The sequence below is a fragment of the Brienomyrus brachyistius genome, chromosome 6 (genome assembly GCF_023856365.1).
Source record: "Brienomyrus brachyistius isolate T26 chromosome 6, BBRACH_0.4, whole genome shotgun sequence".
Taxonomy (NCBI): Eukaryota; Metazoa; Chordata; class Actinopteri; order Osteoglossiformes; family Mormyridae; genus Brienomyrus; species Brienomyrus brachyistius.
In genome coordinates this window covers 30,649,799-30,660,566 of record NC_064538.1, presented here as the reverse complement: position 1 = coordinate 30,660,566, position 10,768 = coordinate 30,649,799, and the positions used below count along the sequence as shown (strand labels likewise).

The window sequence follows — 10,768 nt, the reverse complement described above, 5'->3', positions numbered from 1 at the left end:
CGATAGTTTCCAATATAATTATTCGGTAGCTTATAATATTCCACATCATCCTGCTGTTGGAACATGAGTAACATGGCGGTAACGAAGCACGCTAACATCGTCCACTAGATGGCAACAGACACCCGAACGTTACTACTTTAGCCAAAAGCGCCTGTGTAAAATCACCAAGCTTCAGGCGCATCAAACATACCTCGCTCTAAACGGCACATACTAATGAATCTCATCGAAATCCAGTTTCATTAATGAATGCCCTTCGCATTGATTTTGTTTGTATGTTTATCGGTTTATACTTTCACATATTTTATGTGTATTTTTGGCACGTTAAATAATATTTTCTGTGAAACAAACAGTATAACTGAAGAGCCGTAATTTCGTTATATACAATTAGATTACGAAATCTCTCGAGATTACAATTTTAAGTTAGAACCAGGACTTTTATATAAGTAAAGCGACATGCAAATTTGTATTGTATCCAAACTGCTCTGCAAACCTGATTAAAGTCTAATGTCTAAATATTTACAAATTAGAAATAAATATAAATTTAAGAAATGAAAGAAGAAACGCCCCCGTGTCTTTTTCTGGTACCGTGTATTGCTCGGACCCTCATCCAGCGCAGCGTCCGCATGCGGTTACGCGAGCAGGAAACCCGCCGCAGTCGCGCCTCCGTGCCTGTAGAGGGCGGTATGTTTTGCGTCGGTCGCCTCGCCCTCCATTATCGACGCCGCTTAATGCGCTGTCCAGCACTTCAGCGCTGAGCGACAGGAGAAGAGCGGAGCGCAGTTCTGGGGCAAGCCGCCGATCTGCGCCGGGGAGAGGAGGGCAGTGCACGGGCCCATCCGGAGCCACACCGCCGCTACCCTGCCAGCGGCTCGCCGAACCGGAGCAGCGTATTATCGGAGTGGAAACGAGGTGAGCGGAGGTTCGGCTGGCTGGTTCCGGGGGGAGCGGGAGTGAGGTTGCGGTGCAGAGCCCTGCGAAGGAGCCGCCGGGCAGGGGTAGCTAGCCGGATTAAAGCGGCGGATTAAGGGGGCATTGTCTCCGGTTCTCGGAGATTAACGGGTAAAGGCGACTTTAACCGTGCTGGAGCAATGCAAAAGGACCGGGAATACAGGAAAAGCAAATATTTAGTTTTGCTTTTTAAAAAATAAATTGTATATATTATATACCATTGCCCTTTCGGAAATAGTTGTTCATGTTGACGTTTTAGCCCTGGTTTTGGGTCTCCCCTGCCCTGCCTTCTCAGCAACCCCCCCCCCCCAAACCCGCCGGTGCTCTGTCCATGCTGACAGGCAGCCGGATGAACGGGGCGCTGCCGCCGTGCCAGGTACGATGCACAGGTACGATGCACAGGCATTTTACACAGCAAGGCTCACCGGCTTCACGGAAATTACATGATAATGCACGTTTCGTCACCGTTTCGGAAATATTATATCGATCGATAAAAAGGATATGTGCATATATAGTGTATATACATGCAGCTTTTAAATAAAATACAATGAAGACAATAACGAAGACTGATGTTTGGGGACCGCTATCGTAACAGGATACTTTCAGGTAAATATAGGTAGTTTGTCAGCACACTTTACTGTCAGAGCCGGATAAAGCAGACAAATCTGCGCTTTTAGCGCGGCGCTTCCACTCGTCTGTCAGGCTGTCAGCGGCACCGAAGCCTCTTTGTTTGTGATTCGCGTTTGATCTCCGCTTAAACACGCACCTGCACGGTAAGCTGGAGATCTACAGCAAACGATCAGAAACAGGAGATGAGGGATGCAGGTAACATTTACGAGTCCGTGGCCATGCACGGCTGCCGACGCATTTTATATGGCATTAGCAGTATCAACCGCACTTTCTGTCTAATACACATTTCATTAACTCAAAAGCTGCTCTTTGAATTTAGCCTTAATAAGCATGATCAGTTAAGCTTTTAAATAGGCATTTAATAACTGCCTTTACAAGAGTCATGGTCTTCCCAATGCGTTTTAATTATATTATTCCTAGTGACTTTATTTAGGGTGTAACGGGCAAGTAAAATGTTGAATACCTTGATGAATACAGCATTTGTTTGGTGGTATGTGAAGCTCTCCGTGTCTATGTATTTATCTGCTCTGTAACCTTCGCAGAGACACTACAGTGTAATAAACCTAATCGAGGAGCAGATCGATACAGCATTTCGGTGATTATTATTACTTTGCAAATTGAAACACCTGAACGTTGCTCGTCCTAGTGATTAAATGGCACGCATTTCACGAAGCCTTCCACCCGGCTTACTGCGGCCGCCTGCCTGTTTGAAGCTTGTTTAAATCGCACAGGAGCCTCTGACTTTAGGTCCTCGTTTTTGCTGGTAGTCAATGCGTAATTAATTATCGATTGTTTTTTTCCTTACCAGTTTGACCCGTTTTATTTGTGTGAGCCATAAACGCTGAAATACGCATTTTTAAACCAGCCGTATTGAAGTTCTAGAAATCAAGCAGCTGGAAAGCAACAACATAATTAATAAGACAATTCCCTGAGAGATTAAAATGAATTGATGATGCAAGAACAAGCTATTCGTTAAGACTTTTTACAAATGGTTAAAATCCCGAAAACCTGTTCAGAATGAAGTCAGAATGTCATATAATATGGCAGCCAGCAGTACTTCTTGTATAATCTGGTCATACAAAGGAAAAAATACAGATGCATCCCAGGGCAATGCCTTAAACAAGTATGTGGATGACCTGTGTCATCTGCCCTAAAAATCTCTTATCACTTAAATATGAGCACATTATAACTGATGCTTGTGCTCTTTGGCCTTAGTCAGTCTACTTTTATGCATAATACTAGAATCATCGAATGACTGATTGACTGTTTGTTAATATCTCAGAAGCATCTGTAGATGCACGAGTGTAATTTATGCAAAGTATGTCCCTCACAGTGCGTTCGATAGCACCCCGTCCTCTGCATTGCACAGTTAGGACCCCATGGGCAAGAACAGACTATAAAAGTCCACCGTGTTTTTAGTTGCTGGGGACCGAAATGGTGGGGGTTTCCTTCCCCGCCTGCTTTTCAGTCAGGCAGATTTGACTTCACAAAGACTGCACACATTTCTGGGTGTTGACTTTTTCCACGAACTTGCCTTTTGACGCACCAATTTGTAAAAAATTAACGCACCTAGTTTTTTTTTGTGTGTGTTCAGCCCACAGTGTTTTCTGGAGGTTAAAGAATGTGATGAATGTCCTTCTCCTGCCCCGGTTACGTCGAACCCTCATCCTGGTCACCTCCACTTCAGTCCACGCCCCTCCCTGTTTATCTTCCTGAAGGCATTTAGCTGGCCTACAAACATTTTTTGGGAAATTATGAATGAGAGCTGAAACGATGGCAACTTTTTTTAGACCTTGATTACATTTCTTAGCACTGAATTTGGTGGGTGGCTGTTTGCATGTGAAATGTGAACAGGCAGTGCACTTGCAGTGGGTAGTTCAGCAGGTTATGATGCTGAGTCCGTGGTCAGAAGGTCGCTGGTTCAAATCCCCAGGTCAGCAGAGTAATTTCCTTGTCAGACCCCTGAGCAAGGTCCTTAACCCCCAGTTGCTCCAGGTATCATCACTGCTTCTTAAAAATGTTTGTTGCTTTGGATAAAAGTGCCTGCTAAACATGTAAAGGGTTGACCGCCCTCTCGTTCGAGCCCTTCGGGTAAGCTGGAAGTCTTCACCAGGATATTTCAGTGGGTTACAGAAATGTATTATGTGACTGTTGTGTTTCCATGGTCAGTTTGGGAAAGAGTGAACACCTTGTGGCTGAGAGGTTACCTGGCTGCGTCCATGGACTTTAAGGCTATGTTCACTCTGCCAGCCACATTGTTCAATTCTGATTTTTTGCTCAGATTGGATTTGTCTATTTTGATGGTTCATTCATAACTACAAGTGACCTGTATCTGACTGTAATGTGAACACATTGGTCAACTGCATCACCAACAACAAAAAACGTCATATCTGTGGGACGACTCATGGTCTTAAAAATGGATGTGTTAGTAGCTCACTCATGTATCACACTTTGCTCTGGAGGATGACAAACAGTGAATCAGCTGTACATGAGCAGGTCAAAAAGGAGAAAAAAGTCAGGCGGCCAGCTTTTTCTGTTATCTCAGCTCTCCTCCATTTTTACCTTCCCGTGCTGCCGGTGCAGGCTGATGATGTCAGCGCATGCGTATAAGCAAAAACCCTAATGAATTCTGATCTGAGTGTTCACATTCAGGTCGCATGGCTGTGAATTGGATACGTATGAGATTTAGTACTACATATGAAAGTGACACAAATCTGATTTGAAATTATCAGATTTGCGTGTCCACACAGCCCTGAAAAGATCAGATCTGTGTCACATTAAGGCAAAAAAATCCGATTTGAGTCACTTCAGCATGGCAGTGTGAACGTAACCTAATGCATCCACAGGCTTGGTAATCTGTATCTATAGCCTGCCGTGAAGGCCACTGGGTATGTCACATGACTACTGCATACTGATTGGTTATCGGTGTAAGGCTTAAGGTGGAATGAGCTAGACATGCCTCAGGGGTGCAGTCCTTGTGAAACGGAGAGCAATCTTTTTGTACGTGTCCCTACTCATCATATCCATGGTCACAGAAGATGGTTCATCATGGCACACGGCTCCCAGTTCAAGCCTGTAGCGCCTTCTGAGCCAGAGTGCAGAAAATCTATGACTTGCAGACAAACTATTTTAATTGCCTGATCTTCCGTGAGGTACTGAGGGTAAACGGAAAAGGCGCCCTTGCTGCCTTTCTGCATTCACATTGGTGATGCTGCTCCACAGTCATTGCAAGTGTCCACTGTCCTGCAGTTGTCCATTATCTAGCAGCCATTTGCTGTCCTGCAGTTGTCCATTATCTAGCAGCCATTTGCTGTCCTGCAGTTGTCCATTATCTAGCAGCCATTTGCTGTCCTGCAGTTGTCCATTGTCTAGCAGCCATTTGCTGTCCTGCAGTTGTCCATTGTCTAGCAGCCATTTGCTATCCTGCAGTCATCCGCTGTCCTGCAGCTGTCCACTGTGCTGTAGTCATCCACTGTCCCACAGCCATCCTCTGCTTCTCAAAGGATGGCTGTCCCTAAACCCAACGAAACCAGATTCTCCATAATGGTTGGAGGCAAACAGGTGAGGGTGGGGTGGCTACACGTGCCAATGCTGTCCTGTTGATGCTGGATGGCGTGTGTTAAAAACAGGTTACCTTTAATATGACCATTTGTAGTTAAATTCGATGTTAGTGTTTATTCTGGTATGCAACCTTTTGTATGTGATGTATTTTTAGGACTGCAGATGCAGCTATAACTGTCTATAAGCACTCATATTGAAAAGCTTCGACAACGAGGCTCAGTTTTGGGATTGAGACATTTGCCTGTTTCTTTACCTGTTTCATTAAGGGGATCATTTGTTCCATTGTGTAGTCAATTTTCCGATAGTTCTGAAAGTTTTCCTTTCAAAAATTGTCTTCCAGACTCATCAGTTCTATTTCAAATAGTCTTTGGCCTTTTGATTTTCTTTGTTCTTACATATGTATATAAATGGATTGGACAGTAACTCATCCAATAATATGCAAGTTAAACTAAGGATTTGTTTAAAAATTAAGAATATGTACCTTTTAACACACAGATGGTTTAATATCATGCATAAGTTATTTAAATTTTTTTGGTGATCCATTCTTACCTTTTAATATGAGTTGTATCATTTATAATTGAAAGGAAAGATTTTACTTGTCTCTCAGTAACATTTCAGCAGCGATTTCAGGGCTTTTCTCAGTTTCAGTAGAACACCACTTAGAAAGACAAAAGCAGATTATTTAACCCACCAACTTGTGGGTGAATAAATAAATTGGATTTTTTTGCAGTGGGGCTGTCAGGGATCATTTTTGGCGAACGTTTGGCATATCAGATACAGGGAGCTGGCACATATATAAGCCTCTTTCAGCAAGACGGAGCCGAGACTGCAGGCATCTATCCGTAACCTCCGCCATATTTCTAAGGGCTGTTTTTAGATCCATCACTTTATCTTCATCTGTCCCTCATTCTCTCAAACTTCAGAGTGGCTTTGAAGTTCCCCATAGAGAGGGGGAATGGGAGGGAGAGAGAGGAGCAGTGTGGTAATGATCTTTTGATCTTCCAAACATGTTGGGTCTCCTCTGGGACTTGGGCTGTCACGTAGCATGCTGACATTGACATTCAGGGGCTTCAGTGCAAACAAGCCACACTTTCTCAGACTGTCACGCTGTCTCCGAGCGGCAGAGCAGTCGGCTGGGTCTGCTGTTTTCTATAAGCCCATTGCCATTTTTCTGGTGGCAAAAAATATTGGGGTGTGTTTGCCAGTCCCACCCAATCGGATCAAAGGGGTGTGGCAGGCGAGCCCCTGGGCCAGCCAGTTCCCGCCGGGGTACCCCCACGGTCACCCCCGGGGTGATGTTTCACGCATGACACTTTCTCTAGCCGCTGTCTCGTGAGCCCCTGAATAATGTACGTTGCAAGTGTTCAATTGCAGGACGCGTAGAGAGCATGTCCGAACGAGACAGTGCCACTCCCTTCGCTCCAGCCCCAATCCCACACTGTCTCTCAGGAGGGGAGGCGTGGGCAAGGTGAGAGGAACATGAGGTCGGATGACTCTGCCTTCGTCATTTGGGGACAGCAGCTGCTGAGAGGTGATCCACACTGCAGAGCCATCTGCCATGTGGGGAAGGGCCGGGTCCCAGCCCTGGTCAGTGAGCCTCCAAATGGGGGAGGTAGGGCTAAAATCGGCTCTCTAGTCTTTCCCCAAATGATTCTCTGAGTTGCCTCTGAACGCATTGACCATCCAGCCCGGAAGGTTTTACCACCATGCCACCAAGTTCCCCGTCTCTGGAGAACGGATTTTGCTGCTACGGAGATGACCCGGCTGTTTTGAGCGTTTATTGACCTTGGATGTTTATATCTTTAGCTGTGATGATGAAGTAGATGTCCCATTTGACAAAGACTTTAGTTTTAGCTCTGATTTTATTGTAGTGAGTCTGGTTGTTTGCTTTTTGAGTGTTGAGTGGTAAGAAGATCGAATGAATGTAGTTCATTGGTTTATTTGGAATTGAGAATCAGAAAATGATGATAAAGCTGCCTTTGCATGCAAAGGTTCAGAAACAGTGAAATGTTGCAGCTTAGAGTTCGCATTGAGGAGCAGCAATACTTCGGTATGAAGGGCAGCTCACATGAATGCGGGCTGTAATATCGAGGGGATTGGAGCCTGAAGTCTTTATGCGTTTGGCATTCAGGAGGAAAAAAAGCTGATAATTTGTAGGGAGCTGAGCCACGCAGCGGGCAGATTTATGGCCAAACGTGACCCTGAGCCTCCTCACTGCGTATCTCTGTTTGATATTAAAAACCCGACAGATGAGGGGGGGTCCGCCATGCCCTGGGGAGTGGTGGGGAGAGGGGGGCACAGCAAGTCAAATGGACACCACCCGACATGCAGAGCCCATCCTGCACCGCTTAATTGGATGCGTTACGTCAGTGAGCAACTGCAGATGACTGTCGCATCCTTTTTGATGTGGTGGGGGGGGGGGGACTTTTTTATATAGACCCTCTGATACCAATAGAGGGATGAGGTATATGTGCCTAATATAACAAAATGTATAGTATAATAATGTATGTCCATTATAGAAATAGATGTCATATTCTACATACTTCACACACACAGACACATGCGCGTGAGACACATGTGTGATGTGGCTTCATTACTCCTCAACGGGTCCCTGTGAGATAGGAGATCCCAGCCTGTTTACATTGGTGTAAATCTGAGGAGGGAGACCAGAGACAATGGCATGGGCTCACTGTCTAATTAAGATGTTCCAATCAGCCTGGCCCCAGGAAAACCACACAGGGCTAATAAGACAGTAATCCTGTACTGATGTATTATTTATGGGTAGGGGGGTTACTGTAGAACAGTGATTAATTGGTAGGTGAAAAGTGTTTACGTGGCATTGTGTGTTTCAGGTGTAAATGTATGTCATTGTATAACATATAATTTTTATATTGAAAATATCAAAATGCGCATAGAGCAGGTGGGCAGTAGATGTAATAGACTGAAGAAGAATTCCATCTCACTTACTCTTTTCTTAGTTTATGTGCTCATATTCCTGCCCCCCCCCCCCCCCCCCGCCCTCATTTTTTATGACCAATATAAAAACCATTTGTGGATATTTTTGGCTTTTTTCTGAAAGGTGGAATAAATGATAAATGTCCTTCATTTGGCTTCCAGCAGACAGACTTGTCACATTGTACAAATGTAAAAAAGGCAGTATCTGTAAAACAAATATATGGTGTTGCAAAATACTGTGTTTATGCAACAAAAAAGATCACAAAGGGGTTCAAGGGTTTCGTTTGGAAATAATTATCTGTTAAAGTGAAGAAGTTATTGGTGAGAGCCTACACTCTGCAGGGATTGTTGAAGTTTTCAGGGGGTCTCTGCAGTCGAGGATGCTGTTGACTTCCTGCTTAGGATCTCCTGCTAAGGGTATGGAGGCCAGGAGGAATGGAGCTGCCTTGCATAAGGCCCACTGTCCCGCAGAAAGGCTGAGGGGCATTTTAGCTCCCGTGGTGGAACTTGTTCTGTAGATTGTTTCTCTTTTTCTTGAGGGTTTTGAATACAGGAGTCATATTTCTGGCTCTTGGGTAATGTGGGATATGGATTTTTACATCTGGAAACGAGATGAAGCTTGGGGACAGCCATATGGAGATCCACAGCTCTTTATGGAGCACAGACCCACCCAGGAAATGTGCTATGCAGATGAATCTAGCATCCTGTTTGTGTCCGGCTCTTTGCAGCTTCTGGGATCACTATAATTACCCATAACATTCGATGGTTGCCTTGGCCGTAAATGGCAGCTTATTGGAGGGGACGTTCATCTTTATAAACTTCAGGATGTGATGCCTTGGCCATCTAGTGTTGCTCTGTCACATGGCACTGCTATAAATGTAAGGACGTGCCCCTCAAATGGCTACATTTTTTTCAGTCACAAGGTTAAATGGAACTCGGTCCCATGGATGCAGGTCTAGAAACCTAACTCTGGTGACAGTATCACATTCTTGAATTTATCTGCCCAGAATACGATATTCGTCAGATAGATGCTTCCATATGTCAAACTGAAGCTTGCAGACAGAAGCGCATTGAGATGCTTGGAACCTGGCTCTTTGTGTCTGCTGTTTGCATGTTTTCCCTGTATCTACAGTTTCCCCTGGTACTCTAACTCCCTCCTGCAGTTCAAAAATATCCAGTTAGGTGAATCTCTGTTTCCCATACTGCATGGCTCTGTGTGTGAGTTCGTGCCCTGTGAGACACTGACATCCCGTCCAGGGTGTCTCTTCCAGCATGCTTTGTTTCCTAGGATACTCTCCAGGCTCACCAATTACATTGTCATGGGTTTTTCATTATTTTCCAAATAAATTAAATGAGTAAAGCAACTGGCAGCAGACAAATTTGTGTTATGTGGTGCAGAGCAACAATTCAGAGAAGATGCAGTGTCTTCATTAGCATGTTGGATTTTAGCTGCAAAAATGATAGTAGCCAGGTGACCGTTGGTGCTTCTGGATGCTGCTGAGCAGCTGGCTTCGTGAATCCCTGCCCAGCTGTCTAGACACCTGCACATCTGGCGGGGTCAGAAACCCAAAAGAGACACCGGGCACAGGGGACACATCTGTCCAGGCCTCTGGATGACTTCACAGACCTCACACCACAGTTGTCTGAAACATGTGTGTTCGCTTGTGAAAAAATGGAGGTTCAGGGAGGAGATGAACCATGCTCCGGTGTTTCCAACGGCTGGTGTCACTGTCATATTTCCACCTGTGTGACACCTGTGTGATACTTTCTTCATTATTTGTGATGTGAGAATGAAAACTAAAGGTCAGTGATGATCTTCGGTATCTCAGAACATTGGAGATGAGTTTAAACATCTCAGAATATCCAAGATAAGCTCAAACATCTCAGAATTTAAACATCCCAGAACAGAGATGAGTTCAGACATCTCAGAATGCTGGAGATTGAACATCTTAGAACATCAAAGGTGAGTTTAAACATCTCGGGTAGTTGGAGACAAGTTTACACATCTAAGAAAACCAAAGATGAATTTAAACATCTTACAAGATCAGAGATGAGTTTAAACAGGAGTAGTGTGAGTTAGGCATTGCAGCACTATCTTTTGGTATAACTACCGCACTAAGACATTTGCATTACATTTATTTAATTTAGCAGGTGCTTTTGTCCAAAGTAGAAGTGCACAAGTGAGGCAAATACTACATTACAAACATACAGCTGTTGAGGAATCGATTAGCTATAAGTGCACCTAGGCTGAGCTTCCAGTGAATGCCCAGGTACGAGCATAAGCAGTGCAGGAGCAAGAGCTACACATCTAATATCACTCATGCTGCTGTACTGTATGTGTATATCCACTTGAGTGCTTTTTTCTGAAACTTGAGAGAAATGACACATGCAGCTCAATATGGATAGTTTTCTTTTCAAACAAAGCCTTGCGTTTCTGTCACGCGTTCCTGTCTCGATCCTCAGATGTGTGAAAACACACCAAATTGTGCAGCTTCTTGATGTTATTCGTAATGACATTGCTTTAGGCGCGTGAAACATGCACACCTCTTGAGTTTTACATCTAGGTAGGAGGATGGCAAACGTGAGCCGTAAGCAGCAGCTTTCTTTTCCTTTATTGTGAACGTTTGTGATGACATCCTGTTGTGTGCCGCCTCCCCTCGGAAAGCTGGGGCAG

The 10,768-nt window shown here is 44.6% G+C and overlaps 1 protein-coding gene across 1 annotated transcript in view; it reads left to right on the top strand.

The window, feature by feature from the left end:
* Nucleotides 1-687: 687 nt before the first annotated feature.
* Nucleotides 688-10,768, top strand: part of srrm3 (serine/arginine repetitive matrix 3) — a 73,717-nt gene continuing 63,636 nt past the window's right edge. The window contains exon 1 of the mRNA XM_049017418.1: nt 688-909. The gene's annotated coding sequence lies outside the window, so the exon portion shown is untranslated. The remainder of the gene's footprint in view (nt 910-10,768) is intronic.